Source organism: Phoca vitulina, unplaced genomic scaffold, assembly GCF_004348235.1.
Source record: "Phoca vitulina isolate PV1807 unplaced genomic scaffold, GSC_HSeal_1.0 scaffold65, whole genome shotgun sequence".
In the NCBI taxonomy this organism is placed as follows: domain Eukaryota; kingdom Metazoa; phylum Chordata; class Mammalia; order Carnivora; family Phocidae; genus Phoca; species Phoca vitulina.
In genome coordinates this window covers 4,493,493-4,516,801 of record NW_022589768.1, presented here as the reverse complement: position 1 = coordinate 4,516,801, position 23,309 = coordinate 4,493,493, and the positions used below count along the sequence as shown (strand labels likewise).

Genomic DNA, 23,309 nt, shown 5'->3' with positions numbered 1-23,309 from the left:
ACAATTTTGATTTTTCTTCCTTCGTTTTAAACGTAAGTCCTTATTCATCCAGATAGAATTAAGTATTCATATGTCGAAATATTTTTGTGTGTTTATTTAATTTCAGCATTTAGTTTTTTAAATCTGGCATTTATTTTGGGTATTTAGGTATTTTGGTGTGAGGTAAGGATCTTAGTGCTTCAGAATAGCGAGTTATCGTTCTAGCACCTTTTATGTACATAATTATTTTTATTCTCTCTGGTTTATACTTTCACCTGTATCATATTTTTGGGTTCTCTGTTTTTGGTTATTTATTCTCGCTGATACTATTACTGCACTGATTTCATTTTTATAGCTTTATGTTTTCATAGTGTCTGGTAATGTTAATCCTTTTTCTCATTATGTCCCATTAAAAAAAAAAAACCTTCTTAACCCATTCTTGTCTATTTTTCCATGTCAGTATTAGGATGATTATGATCTACCCCCAAGCTCTGGGGGGATTTTGATTATATTAGAGTTTAATCCATTGTAATTTGAGAAGAGTTGATAGCTTTATGGAATTCTTCTGTCCATGAACATATTTATGGTTCATTTATCTTATGCATTTTCACGTTTTTCTAGGATAATTCTGTTGGAGCCAGAATCTTTTTTTTAAATTAAATCTTTTAACTATTTCAATTAGATAAAATATGTTGATGTGGCTGAATTTTCCTAAATATTCTATAGTTGTTCAGTTGATTTTTTTTCATTTGTTTGTGAAATAGATAAATCTTAAGTGCATAGTGTCTTGGGTTTTTTGAGATAAATGTTTACATTATTAGCCGACTGATGGTTTGGGGTTTTCCTTTCCCAAAGTAATGCTTTTTAATGTGTTTCCATATTGGATTGCTTTGGGGTTTCAGAACATTGTCAATAATAATGATTTTTAGCATGCATCTTTGTTTTATCCTGATTTTAATGGTTGTATGTCCAGTTCCTCACTCTTAGGTGTGATCTTGGCTGTTGTTTTTTTAAGACCATGTGCTTTTATATACTTCATTAAGGAAATAGCTTTCTAGTCCCTGTTTTCTATGAGTGTTTTTAAAAATTGCAAATGTCAAATTTTATCAAAAGCCTTCCCCCCACCCTTTTTGTTTCATCTAATGAGATAATCACATGCTTTTTCTTGGAATTACTGATGTGACATGGCCTAATTGGATTTTTGATATTTTAAAAACTTTGCATTCCTAAAATAAATCCTGCTTGCTTGTTATGGATAATTTTTTTAAAAAGTTAAAAACATAAAGTTGAGCTTTGAACAAAGTGGGCATTAGGGGTGCTGCCCCCCTGCCTGTCTAAAAGCCCATGTATAACTTGTGACTCCCCCAAAGCTAACTATTAATAGTCTACTTTTGACTGGGAGTCTTATCGATCACATAAATAGTTGATTAACACGTATTTCAGTATTTTTTTCTTTTTGTAGGCTCAACTTCCAGTGTGGTGCCCAACATGGGGCTTGAACTCTCTGAGCTACCCAGGCACCCCTGATTAACACATATTTCAGAGAAAAGAAAATGTAATTAAGAAATCATAAGGAAGAGAAGATACTTTTACAATACTGTAGTATATCCATTGAAAAAAATTTGTGTATAAGTGAATTTGCAGTTTAAACCCATGTTGTTTGGGGCCTCTGGGTGGCTCAGTCGGTTAAACATCCGACTCTTGGTTTTGGCTCAGATCATGATCTCAGGATTGTGCGATCGAGCCCCACAGCAGGCTCTGCGCTCAGTGGGGAGTCTGCTTAAGAGTCTCTCCCCTCTCCCCCTGCTCGCGCACATGTACTCTCTCTCTCATAAATAAATAAATCTTTAAAAAATAAACCCAGGGGCGCCTGGGTGGCTCAGTTGGTTAAGCGACTGCCTTCGGCTCAGGTCATGATCCTGGAGTCCCGGGATCGAGTCCCACATCGGGCTCCCTGCTCAGCGGGGAGTCTGCTTCTCCCTCTGATCCTCCCCCTCTCATGCTCTCTGTCTCCCATTCTCTCTCTCAGATAAATAAATAAAATCTTTAAAAAAAAAATAAAAATAAAAATAATAAACCCATGTTGTTCAAGTGTCAACTACTATGAATTCAGTTTGTAGTAATTTGAAGTTCAGTTTTCTGTATTCATGAGTGAAAGCAAAGTCATCTACAGTTTTATACCCTAACAGAAACCCTTATTAACATTTTATATTAATTTGTATATAATATATATAGTAATAACTCCTTACATTCTTTTTTCCTGTGCATGCATGGGAAATTTTAAATTTAAATATTAAATGTAAGTTTTAAACAAATACTATATAGTTTTATATCCTGACTCCTAAATTTAATAATAAATTACAACTATCTTCCCATGTCCTTAAAATTTCTTCAAAATGTAATTTATATGACAGTACTAATGCTGCCATTATGGTCTTCTTATATAAGCGTTTATGCATATCTGTGATCATATCCTTAGATTCTACTTCTAAAAAATCCTATTTTTAAGTATTGATTTTAAAAAAACAATTCTGTTTGGGCAGACTTTTGAGCAGTATATAATGAAAAAGAATTCTATTTTATTAAACATTTTTATTTATAAACTTGGCTCAGGTAAGTTACATTTTCATTTTCTTGGAATTTTATTCCTTAGTGGGACCTTCAACTTTACCATATCCATCTTTCTCGTTTTATGGAGGAGGAAATTGAAGCCCTAAGGGATTTAAGGCTTTAAGGATTTAAGGATCCAAGATCACACAGCAAGTATGACAAGGCTGGAACAAGTGCCTGAACCTAGCACTTGCCCCTTATCCCCGGTACCTTTTCTATTCATAGGAAGTGGACCTCTGGTCATTGCACTGAGCCACCTGGGCGTCAAACTTCCCGCACCACTGTCCAGTTCAGGTTTGCAAAGTGTACTCTTGTCCGGTGGTTTTCTTGCACAGAAGCAGTAAAGAAATTGAACACCTGGAATTTCTGAGCTTGGATATCATTAGCGGAGTTGCTTGATTATTATAAAATGGTTCTGTTTTCATTTTAAAGCCTGTACAGATGTGTGTTTTTTCTTCTTAGTTTGTAATGCATGCATTCAGAGTTGGATGCAGTAAAAACCTACATTATTTACATAGTCATTCACTGCATTTGAGCAGCTTCCTTTGCTGCCCTAATATTTTTAGATAAAAGCAGGAAGTCTTGTTCCTTTTTCCTCCCTCAGCCTTTATGCTGTCTTTTTGTTATTCTAGTGTTAAGAAACAGGGTCTTGAAAAGCCAAAGATTCCAAATGAGCCGAGCTGTAGTATAAAGCCTTGCCTTGCGGGGAAGGCAGGCATGGGGTCAGCCTGGCACTGGGTCCAGCAGTATTTACGAAAGGCTCAGAACACTGTGTGGTGAAAATTGATAATTGACAATATGAGCAAACTTATTTTAATACTGACAAAAATCAGTACTTCCATTAGACATCAATCTCTACAGTGAGATGAGTTTTCAGAGAGTACGAGTTGGGAAGTGTGTTAGTGGTCTTCTTTCTAGTCTCACTTCTCCCCCATGGCAGGCATTCCCTCAGTTCTCCATCTACATAGAAAACTCTAGTTTGGTAAGTTTGCATGATATAGAGGTTGCTAATTTTTTATTGGATAACAGAGTACTGGGTCACTATAATCGCTCATTCAGCACACCTCTATCTGGTGCTTACCTGTGGGCCAGGAACTGCACTAGGCATTTGCAGGTAATATGGAGATGAGTGAAGATGTAGCCTTCCTTTTCAGATGATACACTCCTTAGAGCGTGGGCTTGCCTCTAATTGTCTGTCTTTCTGTCTCCTGATTCTGCAGTGCTTGTTCAGAAATATGAACATACCATTTCTGTGATAATAGTCAAAGAGGGCAGGGGAATTGGAATCAGAAGAATTGGGTTTGAATTCTGGCTTTGGTACTTAACTGGGAGCTGGGGCAAATCATGTCACTCCTGTGTGAGTCACAGTTCCTTGTATGTAAAGCGAACACAGAAGGTACAGCAGAGGTCTTCTAATCTGTTATACACCATTGAAGTGGTAGATGTTTTCTTGTTTCTCTTTGCTTATTGATCAAAATAATGTTTTCTCACCAGTGGGTCAGAAGAGAAGGAAGCTCTGTTAAAATCCTTTCAGTGCTGCCGAATATACTGATAATGGAAAAATAAACAGGGGTGCACTGATTTTCTGGCCCGTAAACCAAAAAACAGTTTTCAGTGCCAAAAGCTGTGTTTGTCTTGAGAGGCCAAGAATATTTCTGCAATGTAGGACTGCTTCAGATCCCACGGTGAATCTCTTGGGTAATCACAGGGTTTTGGTTTAGGTTCAGTTGTTTATGGGGTTGGCTTTGCTGCAGTGTAGTTTGCTCACTGTGCTCAGTTTCTGCTCTAGTAAAATAACGTAGGCTGGCTGGAGGGGCTCTCTCCGGTCAGGGCTAATATGAATTGAACTTGCTCTTTCAGTGTGAAGGCACCGGCCCGTTGGAGCAGTACGCCTGTCCCATAGCCAGGTTCTAGAAAGCCCTCTGACCATGACACTTACAATGGGCCCTGGCTCTTCCCCACCAGATTGCTTTGGAGTCAGCTGAATGGTGGCATGAGAGTTTTCCCCTGCCCCCACCATTCTTAGCCTTCTTTACTACTGCAGATCCAACTTGCTAAAGTGGTCTACCTTCCTGTTATTTTTCCCTTATGAGGAAATTTTTTGGAATGTCTACCCCACCTAAGCTGTTCTTCTGTAAAACAAGTCTTGAGGCTGCATTTCTCTGGGTCCCAGATAACCAGAACCCACATGCAGAGGGCCAGGGGATCTGCCCTACAAGCAGAGGTTCGGAGAAGGGGCAAGAGTGATCAGATGCTAGTCTGATTGTGTCCTGCCCTGCTTAAAACCCTCTGTGGCTCCCCAGTACCAAATTCAGACTCTCTTTTAACCTACAGAGCCCAGCCCACAGGTGGCTCTCAGCCCCCTCCAGCCTCATCCCGGGCCTTATGTGCTGAGCACCTCCAGTACTCCCTTCAGGGGCGGGTGGCCTCTGGGCTTGTGACTGTGCGGTTTGCTCACAAGCACTCTGCTGAGAAAATCCCCCTAGCTTAATCAGTAGAAGTAGCAAAAGAACGTTGATGAAGGTAGAGCTCTAAGAAGGAGGTAACTGTTGGAGGAAGTATTTTATGTCTGGAAGAAATGCCCTCGGATTTTTGTGTTTGTGGTAGTCCATTAAAAGAGAGAGAAAGAGAAGATTAAGATAGGATGAAGGGTTCAAACAGTCAATGTCATGTCTGCCCAGAGGATAGAGAGGTCCCTGTGGGCTATTCTGGAACAGTGTTTGCCCTCCTGGCTGCTTCTCTGTGGCCCCGAGGACCGGGGCGCTGAAGAGGGCAGCAGAGAATGGGTAGTGTCTGGGCTAGAGGAGCACGCTGGTGGCTGACACAGTCTGTTTTTGCTAAGTACCTGGGGGTCTGAGGCTGCAGAAGTGGCCTCCCCATGGTGGGCACCTGAAGAAATTACCCTTTTATTACAAATAAAAGAGCTTCTGGATCTGATGGTGTGCTGCTGAGTGTCAGGTTGGGTGGGACAAACGTGCTTTTCTGTGATCAATAGATGCTTATTTTGGTCTACCTTGTTACACCTTAACTAACACATGGGTCACTAACCTGGAAATCAACTAAGATTGATGTAACATAACAATAAAGCTATCATGTATTGAATGTTTACTACACACCCGGTACTGTTCTAAGCACATGTATTAACTAATGTAATCCTTATGAAAATCCTTGGGCATGGTGTCACCTTAAAGGTTCGCCCTTCAGAGTAAGAGAGTCGAGGCAAGTGGGAGATTGCACGGTATGCCCAAGGTTTCACAGCTAGTGATCGGAGCACTTGGGTTCAAACCCAGTGGCTTGGTTCCTGAGTCCATACTAGACTTTGCAATTTCTGTATTTTTCATTTTATTTTTTGAGGTTCTTGATATCACGATTTTTTGTTGCTTATTTTTCTGTTTTTTTCAGACAGTTTTCCCGATTATATTGGTCAGGATTCTTTTTTGACTGTGGGTGACATCAACCCGGTCTAAACCAGCTGAGGCCAGAAGTGAAACTCGTGGGCCACTATAACCCGGCTTACAAAACCACACCACGGGAAGGACAGGGGGTATACTAGCTCTGGGGTGAACAAAGTGAGGACTCTCTCCTGCTCTCACGTAGTGCCCTCTTCATTTTCGTGGGCTGTTTTTTTCTGCTCAGCAGGAAAAGTGCCCCCCAACAGCCGTTGGCCTCACGTGTAACAACTTCATCAATGGAGAGGGACTGAGCCCCTGCCTTTAATTCCAGTATAGGAGTCCCCGGAAGGACCGAAGAGGGCCTGGCTAAGCGCACCTGCAGCCAGTGGGTGGCTTGCCTGGTGGCGCAGCGTTCCCAACCCTGAGCGGTGCTCGGGGAGGAGCCGCTCTGGGGAGGGGGCTGCAGCTCAGAGCCAGAGCTGCCCCCGCCCTGGGGTCCAATCCAAACCCCCCAATGCTTTTCGGCCTAAGAATGAATACCACTTGTATGTGTAAGGAGAGTTATTGTTCCTAATTTTCATTCTGGGGCAGTTTGTGTTCTGAGTTATCAGAGAAACTTTCCATTCTGTTTGCTAAGAGAAGAATGGATAACAACTTGTGGGAAAATTTCAACAACTTTTGAAATAGGGCTTCCAGTTGACCTTCTGCCTTACTCGTCCAGTCTGCCTGTGAGATGTTCAAGGACTCCCTATTGCTCCTTACTTCTCTTTTTGTCCAGTGCATTCGTAGTTAGGACATGTTCTCGATTCTGTTTTTGCCTTCCACTGGTAAGATCATTGCATCCAGTGTTTTTGTGTTTCTGTTTCATTGGCTGACGATAACCTGGGTAAGGCATCCAAACTTGTGGGCCTTGATTTTTTCACCTGTTGGGATAGGCTGACTATTGTAACAAACCCCAAAATATGCAAAAGTCTTAACCTTGGTAGAAGTTTCTCAGTCATGTAAAATTTAAAATAGGTGTTCCTGATCACAGTGGAAGGCCCTCCTCAAAGTGGCAATTCAGGGACCAAGGCTCCTTCCATCTGTGACTCTGCTATCTTCAACACATGGCTCCCAAGGTTACTCTGCATGTTTGCATGGGCAAGCTCACAGGAGGGGAAAGAGATGAAGGGTGGTGGAGGGTTCTTAGTTGCCAGACCTGGAAGGTGGTCCATGTTCGTTTTTCACATTCCATTGACCACTTGGCCACCCCTAACTTTACTGAATGCTGGGAAACACGATCTATCTGTGTGCCTTAGGAGAAGAGGAACTGGGTTTGAGCAGTTTGTCAGTCTTTGCCATACCTCTTTGGTAATATCTGTAATTCTTTCCCTTTTCCTCTTTCCCATGCAAAGCAGTTGTAAAGTTTCTGTGGGATTGAGCTCACCCCCAGTTCCAGGGTGGTCTGTAACATCCTCCTTGCCCCAGTTATCGGGTCAGTATTAGATACATAACCCAGGCCTAAGTCACGGGATTCGTCTGGTCCCAGTTACTAGTTCAGGGGTAGGCATGTGACCTAAATGGTCTCAATCAGACTGTGAAGTGGGTGGGGGCATCTCTCCCCCCCCACCCCCCCCATGAGGACAAAGCCAACTCCTGGGTGAGAATAAGCTCCGAGAGTTGCAGTCACAGAGCCGGGGTCCTACTGAACCTTGCCTGAAGCTTACAAGATCTCACTCTCGACTTTGTGTTTATGTGAATGATAAATCTATTGGATAATTATTTGAGGTTAATTTTCTTTACTTAAAACCAAAAGCTTCCTGACTGATATAGCCTGTGAAATGAAAGGGGAGCAGGGAGAGAAAAAGTTTCAGTCTAGATCTCTAAGTTCTGCTTCCTTTTTTTTTTCTTTTTTAAAGGTTTTATTTATTTATTTGACAGAGACACAGCGAGAGAGGGAACACACACAGGGGGAGTGGGAGAGGGAGAAGCCGGCCTCCCGCTGAGCAGGGAGCCCGACGTGGGCCTCGATCCCAGGACCCTGGGATCATGACCTGAGCCGAAGGTGGATGCTTACCGACTGAGCCACCAGGCGCCCAGTTCTGCTTCCTCTTGTTGCTGGCGTGTGTCTGATGTTTCTTTGAATGCCTGAGCACCCAGGCAGGGTCTGAATTGATGTTAGCCTCGTTTGACTTCCCAATTTCTCGGAATTACAGCTGGGATAACTATGTTCTTTAACATTCTGACTTTTTCTACCTTTAGACAATGATGTCTCTCTGGATTGAATGGTGTATAATTTCATTGACATATAAATTACGACCTTTTATTTGTCTTCCACCAGATTGAACAGAACATAGTTGATGTGCTTTCTTTTCCCAATGTTTCGTTTTAGCAACTTCTTGGAAATCAGCTTTTTCATCAAGAAAGTGTATGGAATAGATAGATCATACACATTGTAAAATGCATTTGGTTTATTGCTGAGTATTATTTCTGTATCATATAGGAATTCTTTATTTCTTGAATTAGAATGTTCTAAGCCCTTTTGGAATTTGAACAGTATGTCAAATTTGTTGATTTTATAGCACCCCCATCTTGAAAAAAAATGCCATATGGTCTTCCTGAAAGAACATTTTGAGAGAATTACGTGGTATTCAATAAGGCAATTGGAAATAACCTATTAAGTATTTAGGAATTGTTGTGCAAGAAGCTAATTTGCACAACCAGAAGCCATTAGCCCAGCACACGGACACCTCATAAAGCTAGGGTAGCAAATGTAAACTATGAAAGCCCAACCTGACTCATCCCTTTCAGGATATGGAGAACAGCAGAGGGGTGACAAAACCACATCATTAGAACTGCGCTACCCTGCTTTGTTTCAAAAGGATTTGAGGTAACATAAAGAATACTTACAGTAAGATAGAAAAGGACAGAGAAGGGAATTGGGGCCAGTGGAACACAGCGGGTGGGCTAATCAGTCAGGAGTCTGTGCCACAGGGACTTGCTGGTTGCCGGGGCGGGGGTGGTGGGGGGTCCTCCACATTCCGCTCTGAGCTTCCACAGCCTCAACACATAGGAAAACAGCCCCAGAATTCCTGAGATTAGCATAAGCTCATGCCTCAGGAGAAGTATAGTTTCTGAGCTGAGGCCTGAAGAAATTACTCTTCTGGGCCCTTTTTAAGGGATGAGGATCTCAACAGTGTTCCCCTAATGAAGCTGGTAGTGAACGTCCCTCAGCGCAAGCCGGGGCCGAGCGCTCTACATGGGCTTCGGGTGAGGCCAGAGCCCGCGGGCCCGGCACCCTGCCGATTTGAGTCAGGAATTAAAATTTAGTCCGTCTGGGGGGATGTGGTATTACCGGTTTTTAATTTTGGCCCATTTTATTTACAAGTGGAGGTCAGTCTTTTCCCAAATGTTAATCAACCATTTGTAATTTATCTTTTGTATACTGTCTGTTACTTTGGCTTTTTCGTATTAGAGAATTGGAGGGTTTTCAATTTGGGATTTTTAAAAAGTTAAGGAATATTAATGCATTTGTCATTTGTAACAAATAACTTTTTTTTCTAGTTTGCCTTCTAAAGTTGCTGATTTTATGTTTTTAGGATTGCTCACTGAGATAGGAGGGAGTCCGTGTGCTGAGTGGGAGGGGGGCTGAGCTAGACGGGGGACGGGCGGAATAGCCCCTTGGAGGAGGGGAGCCCGCTCGGGGCTCTGGCGGAGGCCCCCGGGCAGCACCGGGCAGCCAGCGGCGTGGGGACCCCTGCGTCCGGACGCCGCTCTGCCGGGCTGTGCGCTCTTTCGTCAGTAGCGTGTGGGCCTGAGATGTTGGGGGGCTGATGTGAAGTGGGGTTTTCCCCGCTCACAAGGTCCGCTAGCTGCCGACGCGGCCGGTGCGAGCGAGCGTGAGGGCTGTGGGCTCGGGGTGACGGCAGCGGCCGCACAGGGCGACGCCTGGGGGCCAGGAGAGCAGCGGGGAGCAGGCCTGGCAGCCCGGGGCGAGGCGCCGGAGGACGGCTGCTGAGGCGAGCCCCGTGCCCGTGTGCAGGGCCGCTCAGCTCGGGGCCTCCGACGGCAGTGGCCGTGCGAAGACCGCAGGCCGCAGGAGCCGCTGCCCCCGACGGCTGGCAGGACGACGTCGGCTGGTAGGAGCCAGCACAGGGCTCCTGGGAGGGGAGCCGGGCCTTGGAGGGCGCTCGCAACGGTGCGTCTTGGCCCGGCTGCTACTTGCACGGGTGTGAACGCTTGGCCGCTAATGCGCGTGCGTACTTTCCCTGTGTTCCATAACATGTAACAAAATGAATGAGAGAGGGAGAGAGAGTGTGCTCACTTCGGTGCCAGACCACCTGTTTCCAAATCTCAGCTCTTTATAGCCAGTTTATAACTGTGGGACCTTGGGAAAATTACTCAGCCTCTCTGTGCCTCAGATTCAGATCAGTAAAATGACAATAATAATTACACCTGTATCTTAGTGCTGGGAGGAGTAAATGAATTGATGTGTGTCAAGCACTCTGAATTGTGTATAGCACATAGTAACCCCTCCCTAATGTTGCCTATTACTAGTTATTTTTCTTAATAGTGGTTCTTATTATGAATGCGAAGAGATATGAGGAAGACTTGGTGCCTCGGGCAGTTGTGGTCCCCTGAGAGCCGGTGGGCGCTCTGCCAGGTGAAGTCCTGAGTGTTCGCTGTGCCCTGGGGCCTGGAGTGGAGGGGGGTGGGCTGCAAGTTGCAGCCACAGTTAAAGTGAAGGAACGGTGAGGTGGTGGTGTTGCCATGTGAACCGTGATACTGCCCAGGCTAATGGTAGGATTTGCAGTGGACGAGACTGAGCTTGAGGTCAAGGCCCCATGGCACTGCTGGATGATGTGTGTCTCAGGCCCTGAGGGAGAGGGGCTGGCTGGGAGTGCCAGTGGGGCATCAGCAGCAGCCTTCCTCTGGGGGAGGGGCCTGGATGAAGCCAGCTGTGGCCTTTGGGAGGCTTACTTGGCTTTCCCAGGAATCTTGGTGCCTGTGCAGTTAGTGGCCCAGAAAGGTGTCAGAAGCCAGGTGACATGTGGTGTGTTTGACAGTGAAATATAGGTTAATTATATCTGCTTTAATGTATTTTCAGAATTCCACTCTCGTTCTGCCAGTAGCTGTAATGCTCGGCCTAGCTCCCTGCCCCTGCCCTTCTCCTTGAACCCGGGTGATGTTTGTCCCACTGGGTAACCATCCCAACCCCTACCCCAATTCAGTTGGAGGAAATTAAAGTCCCTCTAGTTCCACACTCTGGGACTCAGTCCCATTTCTCATACCTGGACCTTGTTGCCTTGGACCTATTCCTGTCTTAAATTCCACTGCCAGGTATGGGTCTTGTTCCTCTGTCCAAGCCCGGCTACCTGCCAGGGCGCTGGTTTCCCCACAGTGGAGGCCTCCTTTGCATTCACTATTTCCTTTTCTGATCCCAGGTTTCAAGGATGAGATCCTACCACCTGACATGGACTTCCTCTCCACACTGACATGTCCGCCTGAATCTTTTGCTACCACCCTCCTCCTCCCCCACCCCATCCTGCCCTTGCTTGCTGAGCCATCCGCCTTTTGCTGAATCTCCCTAAAGCAGTGTCTGCCAGCATTGTTGGCTGGGGATACAGTGCTCTTCCTGACGAGGGGAGCCTTCCTCCCCTGGGGTGTGAGTAGCCAGGCACCTACTCCACCTTAATAAGCCCATGAGATTGCCCAGCCGCCTCCTCCCAGGCCAGCCTGTCCTTTGTCTTCAGGGCTCCTGTTTTGACAATGGGCACATGGGAGGGACAGGTTTTGAGTCCTGTAAAAAGAAAAAGGAAGGAAGTGTCCTTCACACAATTTCTGCCCCCTTTTCCTCATTCTTCCTGGGGTGTCTCTGTGTTCGTGTATGATGTTTTGTTGTTTAGGGGTGGGGGAGAAGGGTGGGCGGGTTGAAGAGCAGTTTTTACTTTGTGCTTCGGCGGAGAAGTCTAAAAAGCCAGCCTGGAGAGCATTCTAGCTCTCTTCTCTCTACCTTTTAATATCATACAAGTGACATAAAAACTCAGCCTCTTTTGTCAGTGACTATTAGAAAGCCATTTGGGGCTGTAGGTGATCTAGAATATTTTATAATCATACCAACAAAATACTGTCCCTATATGTTTGTTTCCTATGACCTGGAATTGTATGAGAGATGCTATGATCTCTCATGTAATGGAATTTATTGTCTCAAGACTTTACCCATTGTAAAATTTAGGGATTTGGGGTAGTAAATCATGAAATTCATGTAAAGGGGTATAAGTGGGGAGTTCAGGCTGGAGAAAGGACTCTTAGTCCTTGTTTTTTCGTGGCCAGTTTTCATCAAAAGTTTAGGTTTTCTCTGGACTGTGATAGGTTATTCTGTCTGTTATGACAAAAACTAGCCAAACAAGAAACAAATGTCATATGCTGTTAGTAGGAATGTAAATTGGTAAGATTACTTTGGAAAACTATCTGGCAATATTTACTAAAGTCCAACATAGGCATGTTCTCTCACCCACCAATTCTACTCCTAGGTATACACCCAACAGAGAGGTGTACATATGTTCATAGCAGTAGTGTTCATAATAGCTAAAAATAAGAAGTAACTCAAGTCCATCAAAAGAACAAGTTGTGGAAGAAGCATATCACGAAATACTCTGTGGCAGCAGAAGTGGAAGAACTGTGGCTACCCACAGCAGCATGGGTGAATTTCACAAGCAAAGGATTGAGTGAAAGAAGCCAGGCAGAAAAGGTTGCATCTGCTATATTATTTGATTTATACAAAGTTCAAAATCAGGCACAGATGTGGTTTTGGGAGTCAAAATGGTGCTGACCTTAGGGGAAGAGGGCGGGATAGTGACTTGGAGAAGGCAAAAGGGCTTCTATGTTTGGTGTGTTCTATTTCTTGACCTGGATGGTAGTTATATGGGTGGGTTCATTCTGTGACAATTCACCAAGCTACATACTTATGATTTATATTCTTTTCTGTGTGTTAACCTTCAGTAAGAATTTGTATTAAAAACTTCAGTATGTGTTCTGTTTGAGCCAGTTTTTATGAATGTGTCTGTCCCTCTGGTCCGTGGACTTGGTATGTACTTTTGCCTCAGTCTAAAGTACTTTTTTACTCCCTTTTCACTCCATTCCTGTTCCTCCTTTGGGTCTCCCTTCCCCATACGTGCAGGGTCCAGGTCCCCACTTGTGTGCTCTCTCGGCACCCTGTTGTGGAGCACAGCTCGGACTTCCCATGTCGGTGCGTATTTGATTGCCTCTCCCCCTGTTCTGCGAGCTCGAGGAGAGTGGAGAAGCTGGGCCTGTCTCTGCCAGCCAGGTCTCTCCAGGGACTGCCCCAGGGCCCACACCCACTGGTAGTTGTCAAATGAATGAACCGAATGGACTGACTTCGGAGGCGGCCTTTTTCTCGACCCCTTTCCAAGTTAGTTTGGGGAAGCACGAGCCTGAAGGAGCTCTGAGGTTGAAGCCCTTCTGAAGCTGCGTGAAACGTTTTTGAGACTGTAGTGACTTTCATAGCCTTAACGTGTGACCTGTAGGAAGACTTCGAAGCTGAAAGAGCTATGTTGGCTAATCAATCGGTGTCCCTTAACCTAGTTCTGTATTCTCTGCCCACTAGTCATGTTCTTGAGAACAAACAGTTTATATATGATGACTTCATTTGTTCTGGCTTTTCTCATGACAATCCTAAGGTCAAGCCTATTTTAAGCCTGAGAAATATGTCCTGGAAGTTAGTTCCAGAGTCCCTATTTCCTTTTTCTTTCCTTAGCATGGAAATCTTGGCTGTCTTCCCCATCCCCGCCCCCCTGAACTGTTCTCAGAAACAACTTTGAAAGTAACGTAAATATCCTCTATGTTGATTTTGTGTGTGTGCGCCCTTTAGTTGTTCTTTTTCACCTACATGTGGGGAAATAGCACGTTCTCATTTACCATTCTAATCTGACAGAAGGAAGCCCAAAGCCGTGCTCAGATGGACCCAGAAAGAGGAAGAATTTAAGTCAGTACTTTTGCATTTAGGCCTTATTTGTTAGGTGGTTTTTGTCGGGTGTTTTCCTCTTGTGTAAAGTGGTTGGGAGATGGGCTTTGGAGCCAGACACTATCGGTCTGGTCCGAATCCCAGCCCTGCCACTCCCTGCCATTTGACCTTTGGCAAGTCACTTAGCTTCTCTGGGCCTAAGCTTTTTCTTTGTAACATGGGGGCTAGTCATCAAGATTGGATTAAATTATGAATGTAAAACAATCTGTTCAATACTTAAGAAGCTGTAAACACTTAATAAAGAGTAGTTACCTAAAGTGGAAGATTCAATTTTGTTGTTTGAAAAAGAATGGTTTTAACATATATTATCTATTAGACTCTAAAGATTAGGACTTATTTTTAAGAACATATTTGGAAATTAATTTTGAGATTTATTTTGTGATCATTTGTGTAAATGATTATACAAAACCCAATCATACGATTTACCTTTGGGAACAAGAAAGGGAATATAGTAGCATTACAGTGGTTTGTATGCTACTCCCCCAACCCCCTCTAACTCTGAAAACAAATAAGAAATTTGGAGAATCCCATCCACTGTTAACCCTAATGATCGTTTCCTGAAGAACAGCCCCATCCAGAGTCACACAGAAATCTAGGATATGAATTGGAGCTTTGAGCTCTTGTCATTTTTTTTTCTTCCTTCAGTGATTTCTGGTTGCTTAGCGTGAAGGGTCACACTAATGACGCTGTGTTTGTTGGTGAGCAAAGGGGAAGCGGAGAGGTGCTTTGCGAGGGATGGAAGATGGTATTTACATACAAAATTTCAGATTTGGACCTTAGCAGCTTTGGTTCTGATGGGCTGGATGGAGAAATTTCAAGATCAGAAGGGCTTTGAGGTATGGTGGAAAAAACAGACTTTCTGTATCCTGCTTCAGCTACTGTGCAACTTGAAAAAGTTGCTGCTTTCTCTATCATTTTTCTCGATTTTCTTATTTGCAAAATAGTAATAATTCTGCCTGATAGAGTTTTTTGAGAGGATTGAGATATATGATGACCTTTTCCTAAGAGACCGTGAGATACGTGTAAAGGAGTTTTTATTTGCTCTTTCTTTTTCCATTTAACCTATTGTCTGCTCTGACAAGAATAAAGGAATTGTTTAAAGGATACTCTGTAATTAGCCAACTTACTATTTTGAAATATTTTATTGTGGAGAATTTATAACATGTATAAAAGGAGAGAAAAGGGTATTACATTTGTTGCATAACAAATCACCCCAAAATTCTGTGGGTCAGAAATTTGAGAGCTTCTTGGGTTGGCGGTTCTGGTCTCTTGTGAGGTTGCAGCCAGGTGTTGGCTTGGGCTGCAGTCATCCAGGGGCTTGAGTGGGCCATAGGATTCGCTTCCAAGGTGGTTCACTCACGTGGCTGGCTAAGTGAGTGCCAGATGTCTTGGGGTGGGGGCCCAGTTCCTCTTGATGTGGGCGGTCTTCAGAGGGCTGCTCGTGTCCTCAGGACATAGTAGCTGGCTTCCCCCAGAGAAAGTGATCCTGTGCACCAACACAGAAGATTACAATGCCCTTTTTGACCTAGTCTGGGAACTTGTGTATGGTCAGTTCTGCTGTATTTTATTGGTTCCATAATAAATCTGCCCTCGTTCAGTTAAGGAAGGGACCATGCAAGATCTTTTGATGATCATTGCGTCTTTAATTCATTAATGGTTGCAAATGGTAATATTCTATCGTTCCTTCCTCATTTAATACTGAAATACTTATTAAAGAGAAACTTCCCCTCATTAACTATGTGATAAAATTTGAATAGCATACGTAAAATAAATGCTTGTTTCTTGCCCTTCATTTACCAGTTTTTAGAATAAGGGTTTGGTTCTCTAGCATCCTTCAAAGGGGACCAGTTAAAAAAAAATTTTTAAGATTTTTTATTTATTTATTTGACAGAGAGAGACATGGTGAGAGAGGGAACACAAGCAGGGGGAGCAGGAGAGGGAGAAGCAGGCTTCCCACCGAGCAGGGAGCCCGACTCGGGGCTCGATCCCAGGACCCTGGGATCATGACCTGAGCTGAAGGCAGACGCTTAATGACTGAGCCACCCAGGTGCCCCAGGGCACCAGTTAAATTTTATTTTTTATTTTTATTTTTACTTATTTTTTAAGATTTTATTTATTTGACAGAGACACAGCAAGAGAGGGAACACAAGCAGGGGGAGTGGGAGAGGGAGAAGCAGACTCCCCGCTGAGCAGGGAGCCCGACGCGGGGCCTCATTTCCAGGACCCTGGGATCATGACCTGAGTCTAAGTCAGAGCTTAACTGACTGAGCCACCCAGGCGCCCCTAAATTTTATTTTTTTGAGTCATTATGAACTTAAGGATTTTAATATATTTGAGGTCTTTCAGCTTTTTGCATTTAATCTATTTTGATGTTCAGTTATTATACCCCTGTTAGATAAGTAGCATACTAAACCTACTCCTCTTTACTTTGCTTTGCTCACTTAACAGTAAGTATATCCTTGAGATCATGCCATCGTTGTATGGACAGGAATTCTTTTTTCAAGAATTGAGATCTAATTCATATACTCACCCCTTTAAAGTGTACAATTCATGTTTTCTTAGTGGTAATGGTTGCACAACTTTGTGAATACATTATCTGCCTAATTCTAGAATATTTTCATCACAGAAACCCTGTAGCCATTAGCAGTCAGCTCCCATTCGCTCTGGTCCCTCCCACCAGTGCCGAAGCCCCTTGCAAACCCCAATCTGCCTTTTGTCTCTTCTGATCTGCCCATTCTGGACATTTTATTTTATTTTATTTTTTAAAGATTTTTTATTTATTTGATAGGGCAGAGTAAGCGAGAGAGAACATGAGTGGGGGGAGGGGCAGAGGGAGAGGGAGAAGCAGGCTTCCCGCTGAGCAGGGAGCCCCATTTGGGGCTTGATCCCAGGACCCTGAGATCACACCTTGAGCCGAAGTCAGATGCTTAACTGACTGAGCCTCCCAGGCTCCCCTGGACATTTCTTTTTAATGGAATCGTATACTTTCTGGCCTTTGTGTTTGGCTCCTTTTACTTAGCATCATGTTTTCTAGGTTCATCCATGTTGTAGTTTGCCCCAGTTCCTCTTCTGTTTTTGTAGTGGTACACTGCTCCTGGCCTGGTCCACCACACCTTAGTCAACCAGCCTGTGTTGGTGAATAACCGGATTGTTTCTGGATTTATTATTAGATGGCTTTGTGCATATATCCTTTTTATTTTATTATTATTATTATTATTGGCCAGAGTACCCTTTGGATAGATTCCTACAAATGGGATTGCTGGGCTGAAGGATAATTGCGTATGTAATTTTGCTAGTTGTTGCTGAATCCCCCGTTATAGGGATTGTACCATTTTGCATTTTCACAAGCAGGGTATCAGAAATTGTTTCCCTACTGTTTTGCTTCAGAGTAGGATTTTGTGGTACCTCACTGTAGTTTTGACATTTTATTTGTATTTCTCATATGATGATTGAGATTGATTGGCCATCTATCTTTTCACATGTTTAGGGGTCATTTGTGTTCTTTTTTCCGTGAATTACTGTTCCTTTTCCTCTAGAACTCTTCTCCAAAGGATTGTCTTTTTCTTCCATTTTTGGATGCCATTTCTCCTATTGTACATATTTTAATCATTTTCCTTCTTACTCTGCAGAAGGTGTCTTGTCATGCAAATTATAAATTTTTGTGTAATTCTGCTGATACTTTTTCTTACTGTGTCTGGAGTTTGAGTCGTAATGGGAAAGTTTCCCTCATTGCCAGGTTGTTAAATATTTACCCATGTACACATCCTGGTGTGTGAAGAATAGATCCACTTTCCCCCCATACTGCTATTGAATTATTCCCAGCACCATTTATTAATAAGTCTGTTTTCTCCACTGTTTTGATATGTTACCATTATGATAAATTTCATACAAAATTGGATCCATTTGTGGATTTTTTATTCTTTTCCATTAGTCTCTATGTCTATTTGTGTGCCATTGCTATGCTTTTTTTTTTTTTTTTTAGACTTTATTTATTAGAGCTCATGAGCACGAGCAGGGTGCGGGTGGGGAGAGGGAGAGGGAGAAGCAGACGCTTCACTGAGCAGGGATCCTGACGCGGGGCTCGATCCCAGGACCCACGGGATCATGACCTGAGCTGAAGGCAGATGCTTAACTGACTGAGCCACCCAGGTGCCCCTGCTATGCTTTTTAAATATCTGGTAAGGCTAACCTTCCTCATTTCTTTCCCTATTCTTACATATTTGTTTAGATGAACTTTATAATCTGCTTGTTTAGCTCTGGGGAAAAAAAACCTTGAAGTTATTTTTATTGGGGTTGTGTTAAATTTATAAATTAGTACAAGGAGAACTGACATCTTTGTGATGTTGTATATTCCTACCCAAGAACATGGTATGTCTTTCCATTTGTTCAAATTTGTTGTTTTTTTGCGGGCAGTGTTTTTATACCTCTCTTCAGAGGTTCTTCTTAAGCTTCTTCTTAGATATTTTATTATTTTTTTGCTTTCATAAGTAGGGTTCTCTCTTCATTGTATTTTCTAACAGAATTTCCCTTTTATAAATGAAGCTTGTTGGTTTTGATATATTTATTGTGTAGCTTTCTAAATCTCTGATTTGTAATACTCTATCAATTCTTTTGGGTTTTCCAGACATGTCATTATATTATTTGTGAACAGAACTTTTACTTCTTTCCCAATTCTTAGACCACTAATTGCAGCCTCTTCTCTAGTTGCATTGGATAGCATTGGATAGCATCTCCAGGGCAATGTTAGAAAGTAGAGAAGATAGCATTTTGTTTTTATTATACAGTAGTGTTTGTTTCTAACTTTGGTGAGAAAGTTCTAATTTTTTCTGATAAGATTTAGCAGACTTTTACATGCAATGAAAGGAATAGAAGAAGAAAATTATGTGGAGAAAGTTTTTGTTTTTTGTTTTGCCTTTTGTTTGTTTTGCTTTTCAAAGTGTGGGTGAGATATACTCAACATTTGTAGTAAATGTGATTATTTCTACTCCCAACTCTGTAGTGTAATATCTTAATTATTATATTGACAGTTGATGAAATTAGTTATTTTCAACTATTTGACAAGGAAAATACTTAACATATGTGAGTGATAAACACAGTAGAAAACTGTTACTGTGTAATTCTAATTTTGAGAATAGTTGCATAGAAAAAAATATTAAAGGGGGTTTGAAAATGGAAAACTTAGTCTTCATCATTGTGGGATATCACTGTGTCAACACCTGGTTTCAGGGTTTGCTGTCGTGGGGGCAAAAGATCCTCGCGTGGCGTCAGTGAAATGCCTCAGTGACATGCCTCAGTGACACACGTCACTTCAGTTCACAGTCTGCTGGGTAGAACTAGTCAGCGGCCTGACCGTAAGGGGAAGGAAGGGGAACCCTCCAGTGTGTCAGGAAAGAGGAGAGCCAGGGGCGCCTGGGTGGCTCAGTTGGTTGGGCAACTGCCTTTGGCTCAGGTCATGATCCTGGAGTCCCAGGATCGAGTCCCACATCAGGCTCCCTGCTCAGCGGGGAGTCTGCTTCTCCCTCTGACCCTCCTCCCTCTCATGCTCTCTGTCTCTCATTCTCTCTCTCGCAAATAAATAAAATCTTAAAAAAAAAAAAGAGGAGAACCAGATACGGGTAAGCATGTGAAAGTCTCTGCCACAGTTGAGAACCTATTTTAGTGCTAATTCTTTAAAATTTTCAGTTTCTTCTATAGTTACTGGCCTGTTCTGGTTTTATTCTACTTTTATAAATTTCAGTTTATTTCCAGAAAATTGTTGATTTCATTAAGATTTTAAACTATATTTGTAACATATCTTGAATAAGCATGGTTTGATGGGCATTTCAAAATGATGAACTTGATGATATCTCCATAAAGCTGGGAATAAAATCACTGTGGCTACTCTGGAAAAATGGGTCACAGGGGCACAAGTAGACTTCTGCCGCTGTCCAGTTGGAGAGGTCGTCTGTGTTTATGACATAGGTGTGGAGGGATGTGGGCAAACTCGGGATATATTTTGGAGGTGGGATCTAGTGGTGCTATACAAAGGAGCAGGTGGACTGTTTCTTGCTGTTTCGGATAAGATAAGGTATTTATGCCAGATGTAGATCAACATACTGGTTTCTTAAATGAGAGTATCTTGCTGTTTACAGTTTTTTTTGTGTGGTTAATTCACACTCTGGCTTAAACTCTTTTATTTCATTGTGGGCCAGTTACAGTTGGTCCATGGGCCACACTGTCAGTGGTGTGATACCAATGTCCACTCTTTCCATTGTAGGACATGCCATGATTTTATTTAACCAGGCTCTTACTGGTGGACATTTAGATGGTTAGACCTCTTGCCTCAACACCCCTGCCCCAAATCTTCTTTGACATTAGAAATAAGTCCTATTGCTATGAAATCCTTATTTATACAATTATGTGTATAGTTTTTATGACCATTTAGGACTGTTCCTGGGAAAGAATAAAGATTTTGGAACATATGACAAATTGTTCTCCAGAAAACTTGTTACCCACTTACAGAGACAAATTTTTACTATCCTTTTTTTTTTTTTTTCCAAAAAATCTTTGCTAATTTAGATGACAAATAGCATTATTTGAATATTTCTTTATTAGTAAGATTGAATTTTTGTCATGTGTATTTCAGAGTTGATATTTCCTTTGCCAATTCTTTTTTTTTTTTAATTTATTTATTTGACACAGAGAGAGAGACAGCTAGAGAGGGAACACAAGAAGGGGGAGTGGGAGAGGGAGAAGCAGGCTTCCCGCTGAGTAGGGAGCCTGATGTGGGGCTGGATCCCAGGACTCTGGGATCATGACCCGAGCTGGAGGCAGACACCTAACAACTGAGTCACCCAGGTGCCCCTCCTTTGCCAATTCTTTTAGGCATTTTATTTATATATATTTATTTATTATCATTTTTTAGGATTTTATATATTTATTGAGAGAGCGAGAACTCGAGCGTGGCGGGGGCGGGGCAGGAGAAGCAGACTCACTGCTAAGCAGGGAGCCGCACCATGTGAGCTGGACCCTGTGGGGCTCGATCCCAGGGCTCTGAGATCATGACCTGAGCCGAAGGCAGATGCTTAACTGACTGAGCCACCCAGGCGCCCTCAATTCTTTATGTTCTTTGATTATTTTTATTTTGGGATATAAGTACCTTTTGTGAAGGGTATTTACTCTTTGACCCTATAATGGCAATGTTTTTCTCCATTTTTAAAAAAGATTTTCATTTTTTTGCTTCACATAGAAAGCTGTCCTTGTTCCAGAGGCTGCTGGCAGGTGTTCCTTGTGTGGGGTGGTCAAGGCTCGTGGCCTCCTTGTCTAAAGAGGCTGCCCTCCACAGGCAGCACGTTTGCTGTGAGTCCACCACTCTGGGGGGAGGAACTTGGGAATTCAAAGCTCCTGTGTCAAGGAAATGTGCATGGGTGATAGAGGATATTAAGGGATTATTTTTTACTTAGTTATAGTGGAATTGTGGTTGGGAAGAGAAGTCTGTACATACACAGCAGTATTTCAGGGTGAAAAATGTTGCTTTAAAATACGATAGCACTCTCTCTGCCACATCTCCTGTGAGAAAGAATGAAGGCCATTCTCAGCAGTCAGACTGTCGACATTCCGGAAAATGTCGACATCACTCTGAAGGGACACACTGTTATTGTGAGGGGCCCCAGAGGAGCCCTGCGGAGGGGCTGCAGTCACTTCAGTGTAGAACTCAGTCTCCTCAGAAAGAAGAGGCTCCGAGTTGACAAATGGTGGGGAAATAGTACGAACCGTAGCCAGTCTCTTCTGTCTGTAGTCACATACAGAACCTGATTAAGGGCATGAAACTGGGCTTCCGTTACAAGATGAGGTCCGTGTAGGCTCACTTCCCCATCAACATTGTTATTCGGGAGAATGGTTCTCTTGTTGAAATTCGAAATTTTGGGGCACCTGGGTGGCTCAGTCGTTAAGCGTCTGCCTTCAGCTCAGGTCATGATCCCAGGGTCCTGGGATCGAGCCCCGCATCGGGCTCCCTGCTCCTCGGGAAGCCTGCTTCTCCCTCTCCCACTCCCCCTGCTTGTGCTCCCTCTCTCACTGTCTGTCTGTCAAATAAATAAATCTTAAAAAAAAAATCAAAATTTCTTAGGTGAAAAATACATCTGCAGGGTTTGGATGAGGCCAGGTGTTTCTTGTTCAATATGTCAAGCCCAGGATGATGAGTTAATTCTTGAAGGAAATGACATTGAACTTGTATCAAACTCAGTTGCTTTGATTCAGTAAGACACAACGGTTAAAAATAAGGATATCAGAAAATTTTTGGATGGTGTCTGTTTCTGAAAAAGGAACAGTTCAGCAGGCTGATGAGTAAGATCTAAGTTGTCCTTCTATAGAAACAGCAAGATGCCAGATGATTTTTCAAACTTACTTGTGATATTTTATTAAAAATATTTTTTCATTATACATTTATTTTAATACAGGTTCACAATGTCAGGTAAAGCATAAAATCTCCAACCGCCTACTTTTTTTTTTGCTTTATTATCTTTCCAAGTGTTTATTTAAATTCCAGTTAGTCAGGGTGCCTGGGTGGCTCAGATGGTTAAGCGTCTGCCTTTGGCTCAGGTCATGATCCCGGGGTCCTGGGATGAAGTCCCGCATCGCATCGGGCTCCCTGTGGGAGGGAGCCTGCCACTCCCTCTCTCTCTGCCTGCCACTCCCCCTGCTTGTACTCTCTCCCTGTCTTATAAAAAATCTTAAAAAAATAAATTCCAGTTAGTTAACATACAGTGTAATATTAGTTGCAGGTATAGAATTTAGTGATTCAGCACTTACATACAACACCCGGTGCTCCTCACCACAAATGCCCTCCTTAATCCTCACTGTGTGTGAAGTAAAAAAACAAAACAAAACCCAAAAATTATAGCAAAAAGATAGATGTAGCGAGTGTGTCAAAATTATAATAATTGAATCTGGGTGGGCATATGGAGGCTCTTTATACTGTTCTTTATTTTATAAACTTTCATAAGACATTTTGAAAAAGCTCTTGGGTCTTTGGAGGGCTTAGTGTGGGGGGTGGTTCTTTAGAGTCCTTGTGGCTGGGGTTCTCTTAGCCCCTTTCTCCTGGCACTCTGTGGTTGATGTGGTGATTCACGCCAGAAATGGAGCCACCATTAAAGTCAGGAACGAGTCCAAGGAGGAGGCTCATTATTGCCTCTTTATTTAAATGTCCACAGTCATTTGCAAATAATACATATTCTCTCTCAGGTACAAAGTTCTAAGTATATCAGTTAAATTCGCTTATTAATCTTCCAAGTCCTGTCTGTGTTTATTTGGTATGTGCCCAGTCT

At 42.9% G+C, this 23,309-nt stretch overlaps 1 protein-coding gene and 1 pseudogene across 1 annotated transcript in view; both read left to right on the top strand.

Moving 5' to 3' along the window:
- Positions 1–23,309, top strand: part of PDE8A (phosphodiesterase 8A) — a 155,572-nt gene that overhangs the window by 14,718 nt on the left and 117,545 nt on the right. The window lies entirely within an intron of this gene.
- LOC116624257 lies at positions 21,128–22,333 on the top strand (annotated as a pseudogene).